This window comes from Electrophorus electricus, chromosome 10 (genome assembly GCF_041902795.1).
Source record: "Electrophorus electricus isolate QZ-2024a chromosome 10, ASM4190279v1, whole genome shotgun sequence".
Lineage (NCBI taxonomy): Eukaryota > Metazoa > Chordata > Actinopteri > Gymnotiformes > Gymnotidae > Electrophorus > Electrophorus electricus.
In genome coordinates, this window is record NC_137506.1 from 32012953 (window position 1) to 32028844 (window position 15892).

General features: G+C 37.7%; 1 long non-coding RNA gene across 2 annotated transcripts; it reads left to right on the forward strand.

The window, feature by feature from the left end:
* Window positions 1–935: 935 nt before the first annotated feature.
* On the forward strand, window positions 936–15061 carry LOC113589221 (uncharacterized). Of its 2 annotated transcripts, XR_003411939.3 has the most exons (10): window positions 936–1026; window positions 3546–3622; window positions 6833–6910; window positions 7272–7383; window positions 9145–9288; window positions 9370–9534; window positions 9647–11094; window positions 13326–13469; window positions 13551–13715; window positions 13828–15061. It is a non-coding gene; the product is annotated as an uncharacterized LOC113589221 (long non-coding RNA). The 2 variants fall into 2 exon arrangements; XR_014125725.1 differs by lacking the exons at window positions 936–1026; window positions 3546–3622; window positions 7272–7383 and having other exon boundaries at window positions 6702–6910; window positions 13551–15061.
* Window positions 15062–15892: the final 831 nt, after the last annotated feature.

Below are 15892 nucleotides of genomic sequence, written 5' to 3' on the forward strand. Positions count from 1 at the left end.
CTAACTTGCAGCAGCTAGCTGACAACTACAAGCTACATTTAAGTTGGCTTAACAAAAGTTCAAAAAGCCTAATTGTAAAAAACTACAATAAGAGGAGTTTTATAGTCTTCTGATAGCAATTAAATACAATAGCTTTAGTTTACTTTGACCAAATCCTATATTTAAACACTTTTATGATAATCTAACATAGAAGCAGTTTTAGAAACAATTTGTACAAACCAATCTATGAACAAACAACTACTCTTTCTTTCAGTGTTTACAAACTGACGCAGACATATAAGCTAAGTGCAGGTACCAACAAAAATTCTATCATCAACAATGAATGTTTCAAATACAAACTAATTATACTAATAATCAAATCATGGTTATGCATAAACCTGGCTAATCAACATGAGTGGTGAAAATAAAATTGGCACCCACAAAGTTATGGTGCATCACAGTAGCAGCGTTGTCTTTCATCAGTGTCCAATGCAAATAAAGATCTATGTGATCACTTTAATCTGGACTAATGAATAAACAGTGACGATCAGTACTAATTACATCACTGAAGCTGGAAATTAGAACGCTGTTTGTAACCAACTTCTGTACCATTATGAGTTCTTACAACGGCGTGCTTGGATTCCCATATTTACATCCAGGGGCACTGCCATCAGAAACATAAGCAGTGTATATAAACACCACATTTTGTGATTCATGTCATACAATACCAGTTGTCTGTAAAAGTTGCAACTGTCATTTTAACTAGATGACAGTTTCTGTTTCTGTGAGGTTACATCTCTTCTTGTGAGCTTTACTTAAGATGCATAAGTAACAGATCATCACCTTCTGGGAAATCGTACATGGAGGGAAGAATGTTGTATTATTAAAGTAATTATTCTAAACAGAAGGACAGACGCTCTGTGTTTTGCAGAATGCTCCATTATCTGTATTTTTTGTTTAACCTCTGAAGTTCTTAAAAACTCTCCTGGCTGATACTCCTACGTATCGGAGTGAATGGCTATGCGGTTCCCGTGGATTCTACCAACGGTATTTGAGAGCTGACTCTTTTCTTTTCAGTCTATTCAAAATCTTATTATTAGCTGTCGTCTAGTCTGAGCGACATGGTGTCAGCAGGGCAGATAGCATCTAAGTGCCCATAGAAGCATCACTAACATTTATCAGTGCTATACATGCAAACATTACGCATACATGCTTTTAACTTAGTTTTGCTCTAGCTAAGTCTGCCCTAAGAAATTAACTTATCATCGTGTTAACACTTGCTTGTCAGTCTCATTTCTGATTGTAAAGATGTAGTTCATAAACATGCTTAGAAATGCTTGTATCATGTCTAATTGTGTTTTATCTTTCATTTTCTTGTCTTTTTATTAATCAGAATTTAGTTAATCGCGCTAAATGCACAAATAGGCGAGGGGAAAGTGTAGGGGATTTTTTACTGAGCCATAGTTCAGAACTTTCCTGATAGTTTGTAACGCTTGGAGTTAATCCAATTTAGTTTATACTACAACCCAGATTAGCAGAGATCTTGGGAACTAGAAGAGTTCAGACATGAAGCACGTGGAGGAGATGCGAGTCAGACTCAGCTTAGTTTTAGTGATCTTGCCGGTTTATTCACTACGTGACAGGCCTGCTCTCGAAATCCTGTACATCGTTCGTACATGAACTGTAGAAAACATCCAGACCTTTCAGACGCGTTACTTGGAGAAATGAAAAAAAGGACAAAAGAAGATCTACCCTCTACTGAGGCAAAAAGACAAACACGTTGCTGTGATTTCGATACAATTTCTGTCAGATGGGGTTTCCGATATAATACCGCCTAGGTGCGCAAGAAGGGCATCCTGGTAACTGCTAAGAGACATCGGCAAAGTTAAGACTACAGGGAGGGTCAAATCACAGGCCAGAGCAACTTATAAAAGTAGGCTACAGCGGCATTGATATCTATTGTGAATAATCATTACGCCTATTTTTTGCTTAGTGTAACAACTTTTGTTTAACAGTCACTCATGTACTGGCACAGTTAGCCAACTTGTATGGGTGTTCATTTAAAAGGAAAGTCATTAGCTAACAATTTGGCTGAGCGAAATATACCAATGAAAATATTTGAATTACCTTAAATTACACTGAGATGTTCAATATGCATAATAAACTAACCCAAACTGTATGAGGTTGCTGACGTATTCAGTGATTTAGGAAACACGCTAACCGGCGTCAAGTACGTGGAAAAAAGTATAAACAAACTTCACGGACAACTATACCGGCTCTAACCTTATGTGTCCACTAGATGTCGCTGTATTACACTTCTGATTAGGTGTCTGCGGATTCGATGTCTCTTGAACAGATTGAACATGTCGAGTTCATAGTTTGGGGAATAGTTAAACGGACTAAATTAGTAGTCATTAATAGATGACATATTGTAAGCACGTTGCAACTGCTTGAAACATTGAGTTTTAACTTTTTATATAAGTTTACATGTTAATATTAAATTATAAAATACCAATAATTTGTACCATTATTTGAATATTTATACAAAGTTTGATAATATGTCTTGAAAATTCAGTGAGTATCAAAGTAAGTGGGTTTTTGTGATGATGTGATGTAAAAGGACAGAAAGGTTAGATAGATGAGTGCCATCAGCATGAAGCTGGAAGTGGAATGAGACATTAAGGCTTTTCACAAGTGTGAATGGAAAAGCTTAACAAATGCTAGCTTGAAAACTTGGGGTACAGAGTTGAGGACGCGTGTGGCATTGAGTGAAGGAGAGGACAGCATCAGGGGAAAGAGCTCATTGCACTTGATGGAAATAAACTGCTTCAACCATTCTGGAAACCGTAGGCCCACTCACTATTCATCTGCAGAGGTTTAAGCGCACACAGTGGAGTGTCTGGTCTGGATTTTCTTACAGAAGTTTGAGGACCTGTTTCTGTTAAGACCTGGAGGAATAGAATAATCATTAATGGCTTGATTGTTGGTTTATTTATTTAATAATACAAATATTGTATGCATTGTTCTCTATCCATTAAAAGCTTTGGCTGAAACAAGACCCTGATGGTATTTGATCAGAATATTCAGAGAACATATTCAGAATACCACTAGCTTATTTTTCTGTCAATATATTTCAGTTTCATTTTCTCAGATGTATCTAGACATTGTCTATGTATTCTTAACAAATGACACCTTATGTCAAAATTGGTTCCTAAAATGGGTCATCAGGGCAAGTGTTTTCCATTTTTAAATTCCTTCCGAGTACACTGTTCCTGTGTTTGGAGGTGGACTAACCAGCTTTATCACAATTTTCATAAGAAGCTTAAGAGTCAAAATTAAAAGGTATAAACTTTCTGCTCAATTCAGTTTGTCTATTTTCTGTTTTTATAACCATAATTCCCTCTAACCATGGATGACTTAGTTGTTTTTTTTCATTTTATTAATTGTCATATTGTGTATATTTAAAAGAATAGTTATGTTGTCACGTTTAACATAGAAAACAAAAGTTAAATAATACTGGGAAACAGGACTAACAAGCTATTTTTGTTTTAATCTATTTTTTGTAGGTCACCTCGAGGTTATTTGGAATACTTTCAGATTCCAGTTTTGTTTTCTCCGAATTATGCAGAGACTGTCAGAACAGGTATCTCAACCGTTTCTATTTTTAAATTCCTTGTGCGAATGCTGGTTCTTTTTGTTTGCATTACGAACCCCAGCAACAGCCTCAGCCCTGCACAGCCACACCCACCCTAGAGCTGCCTCACCTCGTTCTAGCGCACACCTGATTACCTTCATTCCCACCCCCTTATAAGCCCCTCCTCCCCGCATACTAGTCGTGAAGTGTTGCTCCTATGTGGCGTACGAGCGTTTCCTCATCCTGTGTGCTTTCCTGGTTATTGACTCCTGCCTGCTTTCTAGACCTCGTCTCTTGCCTGACCCTCGGACACGTCCTGAACGCTACCCAGTGCTTCGACCCCAGACCAACGTAGAAGAAGAGCCAGTTGCAGAGGTTTTATTTTAGCAACCAAACTATCTGACTGCATGTATTAGTTTGGTTGCTAAAATAAAACCTCTGCAACTGGGTCTTCTTCTATGTGTGTGCATTCATTACAGATTGGAGGTGGACTGACCAGCTTTTCATAATATAATATTCACAAGAAGTTTAAAAGTAAAAATAAAAAATAGTTGTGTTGTCATAACATTATGTGACTACCATAAAACACGAAAATTAAATAATACTGGAAAACAGGACTAACAAGCTAATTTTTAACAACACGTACAAAGCTCTCACTACGTGTATGTCAGGGTTCCCACTTTGTCAAATGTCAAAATCTCTGATTTTTCCCTGCCTTTCATTGAATAAAAAGCTACATTTCCATGACCTATAATGAACAGAAAAACAGGCCATTTTGTTAAATCGGTGTGGACAAGCCAAGTAACCATAACAACCACTCAAACAATATGGTAAACCTGTGTAACATTTTGACAGATGGAAACTAAATTTAAAGATACTACATACAAAATTCCCTGCTATTCCACAACTTTATCCAAAATCCCTGTCAAATCCCCTGACTCTCCATGTCTGAAATAGAATTATTAAAATTCCATGATATTCCGAACATTCCATGACCAGTAGGGACTCTGGTATGTGTAGGGGTGTTGGAGAGCTTATGCTCATGCACATACACTGCCTGGCCAAAAAAAGGTCACCGCCTGGATTTAACTAAGCAAGTAGGTAAGAGCCTCCCATTGGATAATTACTGCATGGGTGATTATGTTTCAGCTGGCAACAAGTTATTTAACACTAACCGATGCAGTAAGTAGCTTCTCATTTATTAAACATCCATGTTGAAAGACGCATCCTGTGATCGTGGAACAGATGTTAATCTGTTTCAGAAGGGTCACATTATTGGCATGCATCAAGCAGAGAAAACATCTAAGGAGATTGCTGAAATTACTAAAATCTGGTTAAGAACTGCCCAACGCATTATTAAAAAGTGGAAGGACAGTGGGGAAACATCATCTTCGAGGAAGGAATGTGGTCGGAAAAAACTCTTGAATGATCGTGATCTGCGATCACTTAAACGTGTGGTGAAATCAAATCGTAGAAAAACAACAGTGGAACTCAGGGATGTTTAATAGTGAAAGTAAGAGCATTTCCACATGCACAATGCGAAGGGAACTCAAGGGGTTGGGACTAAACAGCTGTGTAGCCTTAAGAAAACCACTTATCATTGAGGCTAACTGGCAAAAAATAATACTGAACTTGAACTTGTATATAGAACTGAACTTGTATATAAAATATGTTCTACAAATAATCCTGCCTTGTCTTATTACAGAATTTGAATCTCAGCAATTGTAATACTAAAAGTTAATTTGAATGAAACAGATTGGTATATACAAGTGAAAAATTGTATTACTTAATTCCAATTCGATATTGTGTGTGTGTGTGTGTGTGTGTGGTATGTGTGAGTGTGTGTGCGTGCGTGTGTGTGTGTGTGTGTATGTGTGTGTGTTTGTGCGTGCGTGTGTGTGTGTGTGTGTCTGTGTGTGTGTGTGCGCGCGTGTGTGTGCGTGTGTATGTGTGTGTGTGTGTGTGTGTGTGTGTGTGTGCATGTGTGTGTGTGTGTCTGTGTGTGTGTGTGTGTGTATGTGTGTGTGTGTGTGGTATGTGTGAGTGTGTGTGGTATGTGTGAGTGTGTGTGTGTGTGTGTGGTATGTGTATGTGTGAGTGTGTGGGTGTGTGTGTGTATCTGTGTGTGTGTGTGTGTGCGTGTGTGTGTGTGTGTGTGGTATGTGTGAGTGTGTGTGTGTGTGTGTGTGTATGTGTGTGTGTGTGTGTGTGTGTGTGTGTCTGTCTGTGTGTGTCTGTCTGTGTGTGTGTGTGTGTGTGTGTGTGTGTGTGCGTGTGTGTGTGTGTGCGTGTTTGTGCGTGCGTGCGTGTGTGTGTGTGTGTGCGTGCGTGTGTGTGTGTGTGTATGTGTGTGTGGTATGTGTGAGTGTGTGTGTGTGTGTGTGTTTCTGGTTGATTTTCCTCAAGGAAAGAAAGCAAAGAGTGAGATAAACGCAAGAATGGCACAAAGACAGAACACACAGAACACACAGAACACGCAGAACACACAGAACAGGGGCACTATACATTCATTTTACAAATCCTCACAGATTATGGGCCAAACTGTGGCTTCAAAACCATGAACGCTGTCCTCACTATGAAATATTTACACCAAAATTCCAAATACAAAATTGCTGTAACACCCAACACACTGCACCAATAAATTGAGAACACAGCTGTCATAATGCTGTTATCTTTGCTGCATTATAGAGTACAGACTTTGAACAGAAAATATGTATTTATTTGACAGCTTTTTAAAGGATATATTTATTCACTTGAAGTAGTTAGTACACTGCAGTATTGGATCTTATAATAGCAAGAGGCCAAAATTATTCAGCTGTAATACTGTAAAGAAGGGTGAATATTGTTTAAAATAATAACAATATTTCATGATGTAACACATGACAAAGTAAATCCATAAGGTATACCAGAGGCTCCAGTTACGGGAACTATTTTAATTTGTAAAAGCTCAGATTTCAGAGGTTACTGAGCACACAATGACACTCATGTCACAGCAGGTGACACAGTTTCGTGTAAAGGATGTAAGAACCTTTGTTGTGCAGCTTGCCATAACTATGTTTGCAAAGGCGTCCTGCCTCAGGGAGTGTATGTGTCCACCCAGTCTCATCCACTAGCAATTACCTGAAAAAACGAAACTGAATTCATGGGACTTGAAATTTGCCTTTTGTGTGGAGCAGTTTGATTGGATAGAAAAGTTACACAGCTTCCTTAAATTGGCAGGACTGATGCCAGTTATGTATTATGAGAGGTCAACAGCACTTTGATACAGGAGTCAGCACTATCACATGTTGCCAACAGGTAAGAACATTTTAGAAATCAAAATTCTTTTAAAAAAATCAAATGTCAATATGAGTCAGTATTAGAAAGGTGTATGCTACTGCTTTTATGCTACTATGAAGTCAATGTTTTTAAGTTGGGCTGTTAATGCCAACTATTATTATTATTATTATTATTATTATTATTATTATTATTATTAATGTTAACAACAACAACAATAATAATAATAATCTAATATTAGCCAAATAATAACAACTATTATTATTATTATTAATGTTAACAACAACAACAACAATAATAATAATAATCTAATATTAGCCAAATAATAACAACTATTATTTTAATTGTTGATGTCATTGTTGTTTTGTTTAACCCTGAACAGAACTGAGAAGTTGGAAGCCACTAAAGCTAAGAGCTCATTAGTGGTCATTTGAATCCTTATATCTGAAGAGTCACTACAATAAAAACCACTCTCTGCACACAACAGGCTTGAGGTCTGTCAGACTTTGGCAAAGACTTGTACATGTGGGGTGAAACCCTGGCAATATAAATGTGTGCAGGTTGTTCACATTTCAGTGAAGCTCAAGGACACAGTAATGAGTCCTCACTCTCATTCTTCTCTTCTGTCACTGCTTATGTCTCATTTTAGTTTAAATGTAATTACAGAATCATTCAGAGTAACTAATGAATAATATGCCTTAAGACAGGCCAGAGGAGGACGGACCCCCCTCTGAGTCTTGGTTCCTCTCAAGGTTTCTTCCTCATGCTCTAGGGAGTTTTTCGTCACCACTGTCGCCCTTGTCTTGGACTTGGACATTTGTAAAGCTGCTTTGTGACAACATCTGTTGTATAAAGCGCTATAGCAATACATTTTTATTTGATTTGTTTTGATTTTAAGATGTATAAGTAAGTAATAAGACAGGAGGTTAAGAGGATTAACTGGATGTGCAGATTTTTGATGTTATGACTGCACAACCTGCAGTTTACTCAAACCTCTTTAACACATTCCACACATCAATGTGTATTGTACCAACTTTCAAGCCACCTTTAGCTATGCACAAATATAATGAATTAATGACTTCCTTCTTCAGTCACAAAATAAATAATAAATAATATTATATTTAGAGCTTAAAGGCTCTAAATACCAAAAAGGAAAGTTAGAAGGTTAGAAGTTGTGCATGTCAGAGTTATAATAGACTTCCTCTACCCTCCCTGGAGTATCCTCTGTGCTGCTTCCTGTTTGATGCTGGAGAGAGCTCACTTATTGGTTGTTGACAATGTCCACGTCATCATTTGCATGAGCCAGCACTAAAAAATCATGATAATATTAAATACAGTTGATTTTATTGGAAAGTGAAAACCAGGAATTTTGTCTGTGACAGTGAAATTGCTTGAAAAGTAATTTGGTGAAAAGCCAGTATTAGTTGTCATATCAAAGCAATAACAAACAAATAAGCCTTCTACCATTCTAAAAATGTAGTCAAATATATACATTTCATGTCCAAATTAGACCTAGACAAATCTGTGCATGCCTTTTTTTCCAGCAAGCTCAACTACTACAATGCTGTACTGTATTTACCAGAATTTTATAAATGCACTGTTGTAACTGATTCAGAATGCAGTGCCAAGCTCTGTAGTCATCGACCAATATGGGTGATATTTTCAGGATACCGATATTTAGAGAGCAAGAAGGCCGATGGCCAATATAAAATCCTGATGTTGGGGGTGGGGTACAATACAACGATTTAATATTAATAACAAATGAGGCACAAAAATGACCACTGTCTGCATGGTCTGTCTTATCTTAACTAGATCTGCTCACTGTCTGCAGTGTACGTATTTTAAACACAAGGACTGATGTGAAGCACCAAAGCTATTTCAGTGCTAACAGCACCCCTTTGTGATGAACTGTGGTTAAACATAAGTGAGTCAATTACAAGCCAAGTCACATCTAAAAACTAAAATAAGATAATTACATTTAAAAACTAATTTTAAATAAAAATGTTTCAACTAAATGTCCAGACGTAATCAAAAAACTAAGCTTTGTAAAAACAACAGCAGCAACAAAAACAGCACCTTTGGCCGATGTCTGGGGGAAGAGATCGGCTGATGCAAATGATCTCAAGTGGCGATTGATCAGTCAACGGATTAATTAGTCAATCACTAATGCTCTGATTGGTTGGATAGGCTAATTCATCTCTCCCTGTAAATACAGATCAATGCTAGCTAATCAGGCTTGTATTTTTGGTTTTCAGGCAGAATTCATATGTTACAGCATTCCTTCAAGTACATCCCAGTTATCCCAGTATCCCAATATTGTGTGCCGTACTGACCAGGCTTCTCCTGCGTTAGAGGAAGAACTCTCACTGCCAGGCTGATAGCTACACAAAAACCCCAGTGTGGGTAAAATTTACACGTATTTAATTTCATGTGGCTAAATGTTTTTGTGTCTGCGATTTCAAATGGCCCTGTTTTTACAGACAGGACAATGACGCTTCAAGATAATATTATGCAGCTGATTAAAATAGTGGCAGCAGAAGAGGAATTACAGGTAGTGGTGAAGAAAACAACCACAGGGGCCATCATAGGGGTCGTCTCCATCGCTGCTGGAAGCCTACTTGGCGGTATTCCTGGACTCATTATAGGTAAGATACATATATTTAAAAATAAATAAATATATTTACATTTTAAATCATGAAAACTTCTCATTCTCAAAACTTCTCTAACTTTCTAACTTATTATTTTTGAAATGATTAGGTGCTGCTGTGGGAGGTGTGCTGGGGTATAACATGTCTGAAGGTTATAAATCTCTGACTGACACCCTCAATAATCTTCACCCTGAAATGAAAGTGAAACTTTGTAATGCAGTCATACAGCTGCTGAAAGATCTGGTCTGTTTGGCACTGGATATCCTGGTTGAGAGGGTTTTAGGAGATACAATTCTGAAGAACACAATTATTAACTTAATTAAATCATTTTTCAATAACAAACTAAATATGAAAATCAAGCAAAGGTTCTAAGCAGGAAGCCCTCCGGCCAATGCAGGCAATCAGGTTTCTGTTTCTGTTTCTTTTGGGTTCACATATAAGATGTACAAGAACTACAATCAGTTATTTTAAGGGTAGAAAGTAGCATAGTTCAAATAATCACCATTACACTGTTTACTCTATTTTTGAATGTCTGCACTTGGGCTTTGGGGCTTTGGGCTATGTTAGTCTAGGGTGAAAAAAATCATATTTGTCTCAGTCAGCACTCTGTTTGGTGGTTCAGCACTCTGTTTGATGAATCAGCATTCTATGTACGATGATTCAGCACTCTATGTTTGATGACTAAGCATTCTGTGTGAAGTGAATGCACATTTTAATACTCTAGACCACCAAACTGTCAAAACATTTAAAATCATAAATCTATGTCACACTAATTAGGAAAAAAAAGGTGTTAACAGAAAAGAATGTTGTTCTCTCCTTCATATTTCTCTAAGTTCTTTTTAATCTCTACTTTCTTGTTTTCTCTTTCTCAGCACTTTCTCTCTGCCTGTTTTCTGTCTCCCTGTCAAATACCTTCTAACCTAGACAAATGCGAAACGTAGGTGGGTTTGGATGTTGTCTAAATGTCTCCATTTAATGGTTAATATAACAGCGCTCAGAGCCCTGGGTCAAGAGCGATGTCTCCAGAAGCACCCTTGGCATGATAATAATGTGATCTCTAACCGCATTCTGTAATCAGGATACAAAGAAATGTCTGTATTCCGTTGTAGTTGCAGAAAAAAATGTTTTTAAAAAAAACCGACGCACGTTTAACTTCATTCCCGAGCAGCTTGTGACTGGAAGCAGCCGTGGATTTGTGAGATCTGTCTCTACTTTTCATTAATGCACGTTATGCCATTTGATTGCTAATAGCTTTGTTTATTGTGAACACGAGACTTGTTTCCCGTGGATGCGTTATTGTGTCATTTGTCTTTATTTGAGTTAAATAAAGGTTACCCTGATGACATGAATGTTCGTTCGTCTTTATTTGAAGATAAAGCTTTACAGGCAGTCCTGTAGCTTAGACTACAGGTTCCGATTAGAGGGACGCCGTCCTGCAGAAAGGAACCTTCCCGGGGTGACGTATGATGAACCTGAGCCACGTCGGCTCGCTTTCGAATGCTCGGAGACCCTTGTTATGAGGTCATGTCGACGTAGCCCAGTTCCAGGACACGCGAGGTATGACGCAAGGTGCTACGTACTCCTTTCATGGGGGAGTATGATTTCACCTTAAATAACTGTTTTCTAAAATGTATTTCTATAAGTGTTTATTTTTTGTAGTTGAAAAGTGAACATTATTCCGCATTTTCGTTCATTTTAAATGGGGTGGGGAGCGCGGGTCACTAGGGTTTGACATCACTAGTTCATGTCCATATACAGGTTAAACGCACAAAAATCTCTGAAACCTTTTGACACGGTTTTAACAACACTAGGAAAGTGCATTATAATAAACCTAAAACAACAACAACAACAACAACAACAATAATAATAATAATAATAATAATAATAAGACGGAACGAGGCTTAAGCAGGATGCGGGGACGAGGCACGTTGAGACAAACGTTTTATTAACACAAAACACCTACACTTAACACACATGCTAAAGTACATCAAACACCGACAAACATACGACCATACACGAAAGAGAGATATATACACACTCGACGATTACACACAAGGATCAGGTGGACGACACAAGAGGGCGTGGCACTACAGACTAACGAACACACGCACAGAGACGTGGGGGGGGGGGGGCGCGTAACGTGACTAATAATAAAAATAACAGTAGTAGTAGTAATAATAATAATGATAATAATAATAATAATAATTATTATTATTATTATTATTATTATTTTGATTATCATTATTATTTATAACTCTATTATGTAGCAATGCTATGAAAAACAAAATCTCACAAAAAAACAAAAGTGGTTTTTCGTCACCACTGTCGCCCTTGTCTTGGACTTGGACATTTGTAAAGCTGCTTTGTGACAACATCTGTTGTATAAAGCGCTATAGCAATACATTTTTATTTGATTTGTTTTGATTTTAAGATGTATAAGTAAGTAATAAGACAGGAGGTTAAGAGGATTAACTGGATGTGCAGATTTTTGATGTTATGACTGCACAACCTGCAGTTTACTCAAACCTCTTTAACACATTCCACACATCAATGTGTATTGTACCAACTTTCAAGCCACCTTTAGCTATGCACAAATATAATGAATTAATGACTTCCTTCTTCAGTCACAAAATAAATAATAAATAATATTATATTTAGAGCTTAAAGGCTCTAAATACCAAAAAGGAAAGTTAGAAGGTTAGAAGTTGTGCATGTCAGAGTTATAATAGACTTCCTCTACCCTCCCTGGAGTATCCTCTGTGCTGCTTCCTGTTTGATGCTGGAGAGAGCTCACTTATTGGTTGTTGACAATGTCCACGTCATCATTTGCATGAGCCAGCACTAAAAAATCATGATAATATTAAATACAGTTGATTTTATTGGAAAGTGAAAACCAGGAATTTTGTCTGTGACAGTGAAATTGCTTGAAAAGTAATTTGGTGAAAAGCCAGTATTAGTTGTCATATCAAAGCAATAACAAACAAATAAGCCTTCTACCATTCTAAAAATGTAGTCAAATATATACATTTCATGTCCAAATTAGACCTAGACAAATCTGTGCATGCCTTTTTTTCCAGCAAGCTCAACTACTACAATGCTGTACTGTATTTACCAGAATTTTATAAATGCACTGTTGTAACTGATTCAGAATGCAGTGCCAAGCTCTGTAGTCATCGACCAATATGGGTGATATTTTCAGGATACCGATATTTAGAGAGCAAGAAGGCCGATGGCCAATATAAAATCCTGATGTTGGGGGTGGGGTACAATACAACGATTTAATATTAATAACAAATGAGGCACAAAAATGACCACTGTCTGCATGGTCTGTCTTATCTTAACTAGATCTGCTCACTGTCTGCAGTGTACGTATTTTAAACACAAGGACTGATGTGAAGCACCAAAGCTATTTCAGTGCTAACAGCACCCCTTTGTGATGAACTGTGGTTAAACATAAGTGAGTCAATTACAAGCCAAGTCACATCTAAAAACTAAAATAAGATAATTACATTTAAAAACTAATTTTAAATAAAAATGTTTCAACTAAATGTCCAGACGTAATCAAAAAACTAAGCTTTGTAAAAACAACAGCAGCAACAAAAACAGCACCTTTGGCCGATGTCTGGGGGAAGAGATCGGCTGATGCAAATGATCTCAAGTGGCGATTGATCAGTCAACGGATTAATTAGTCAATCACTAATGCTCTGATTGGTTGGATAGGCTAATTCATCTCTCCCTGTAAATACAGATCAATGCTAGCTAATCAGGCTTGTATTTTTGGTTTTCAGGCAGAATTCATATGTTACAGCATTCCTTCAAGTACATCCCAGTTATCCCAGTATCCCAATATTGTGTGCCGTACTGACCAGGCTTCTCCTGCGTTAGAGGAAGAACTCTCACTGCCAGGCTGATAGCTACACAAAAACCCCAGTGTGGGTAAAATTTACACGTATTTAATTTCATGTGGCTAAATGTTTTTGTGTCTGCGATTTCAAATGGCCCTGTTTTTACAGACAGGACAATGACGCTTCAAGATAATATTATGCAGCTGATTAAAATAGTGGCAGCAGAAGAGGAATTACAGGTAGTGGTGAAGAAAACAACCACAGGGGCCATCATAGGGGTCGTCTCCATCGCTGCTGGAAGCCTACTTGGCGGTATTCCTGGACTCATTATAGGTAAGATACATATATTTAAAAATAAATAAATATATTTACATTTTAAATCATGAAAACTTCTCATTCTCAAAACTTCTCTAACTTTCTAACTTATTATTTTTGAAATGATTAGGTGCTGCTGTGGGAGGTGTGCTGGGGTATAACATGTCTGAAGGTTATAAATCTCTGACTGACACCCTCAATAATATTCACCCTGAAATGAAAGTGAAACTTTGTAATGCAGTCATACAGCTGCTGAAAGATCTGGTCTGTTTGGCACTGGATATCCTGGTTGAGAGGGTTTTAGGAGATACAATTCTGAAGAACACAATTATTAACTTAATTAAATCATTTTTCAATAACAAACTAAATATGAAAATCAAGCAAAGGTTCTAAGCAGGAAGCCCTCCGGCCAATGCAGGCAATCAGGTTTCTGTTTCTGTTTCTTTTGGGTTCACATATAAGATGTACAAGAACTACAATCAGTTATTTTAAGGGTAGAAAGTAGCATAGTTCAAATAATCACCATTACACTGTTTACTCTATTTTTGAATGTCTGCACTTGGGCTTTGGGGCTTTGGGCTATGTTAGTCTAGGGTGAAAAAAATCATATTTGTCTCAGTCAGCACTCTGTTTGGTGGTTCAGCACTCTGTTTGATGAATCAGCATTCTATGTACGATGATTCAGCACTCTATGTTTGATGACTAAGCATTCTGTGTGAAGTGAATGCACATTTTAATACTCTAGACCACCAAACTGTCAAAACATTTAAAATCATAAATCTATGTCACACTAATTAGGAAAAAAAAGGTGTTAACAGAAAAGAATGTTGTTCTCTCCTTCATATTTCTCTAAGTTCTTTTTAATCTCTACTTTCTTGTTTTCTCTTTCTCAGCACTTTCTCTCTGCCTGTTTTCTGTCTCCCTGTCAAATACCTTCTAACCTAGACAAATGCGAAACGTAGGTGGGTTTGGATGTTGTCTAAATGTCTCCATTTAATGGTTAATATAACAGCGCTCAGAGCCCTGGGTCAAGAGCGATGTCTCCAGAAGCACCCTTGGCATGATAATAATGTGATCTCTAACCGCATTCTGTAATCAGGATACAAAGAAATGTCTGTATTCCGTTGTAGTTGCAGAAAAAAATGTTTTTAAAAAAAACCGACGCACGTTTAACTTCATTCCCGAGCAGCTTGTGACTGGAAGCAGCCGTGGATTTGTGAGATCTGTCTCTACTTTTCATTAATGCACGTTATGCCATTTGATTGCTAATAGCTTTGTTTATTGTGAACACGAGACTTGTTTCCCGTGGATGCGTTATTGTGTCATTTGTCTTTATTTGAGTTAAATAAAGGTTACCCTGATGACATGAATGTTCGTTCGTCTTTATTTGAAGATAAAGCTTTACAGGCAGTCCTGTAGCTTAGACTACAGGTTCCGATTAGAGGGACGCCGTCCTGCAGAAAGGAACCTTCCCGGGGTGACGTATGATGAACCTGAGCCACGTCGGCTCGCTTTCGAATGCTCGGAGACCCTTGTTATGAGGTCATGTCGACGTAGCCCAGTTCCAGGACACGCGAGGTATGACGCAAGGTGCTACGTACTCCTTTCATGGGGGAGTATGATTTCACCTTAAATAACTGTTTTCTAAAATGTATTTCTATAAGTGTTTATTTTTTGTAGTTGAAAAGTGAACATTATTCCGCATTTTCGTTCATTTTAAATGGGGTGGGGAGCGCGGGTCACTAGGGTTTGACATCACTAGTTCATGTCCATATACAGGTTAAACGCACAAAAATCTCTGAAACCTTTTGACACGGTTTTAACAACACTAGGAAAGTGCATTATAATAAACCTAAAACAACAACAACAACAACAACAACAACAATAATAATAATAATAATAATAATAATAAGACGGAACGAGGCTTAAGCAGGATGCGGGGACGAGGCACGTTGAGACAAACGTTTTATTAACACAAAACACCTACACTTAACACACATGCTAAAGTACATCAAACACCGACAAACATACGACCATACACGAAAGAGAGATATATACACACTCGACGATTACACACAAGGATCAGGTGGACGACACAAGAGGGCGTGGCACTACAGACTAACGAACACACGCACAGAGACGTGGGGGGGGGGGGGGGGGGCGCGTAACGTGACTAATAATAAAAATAACAGTAG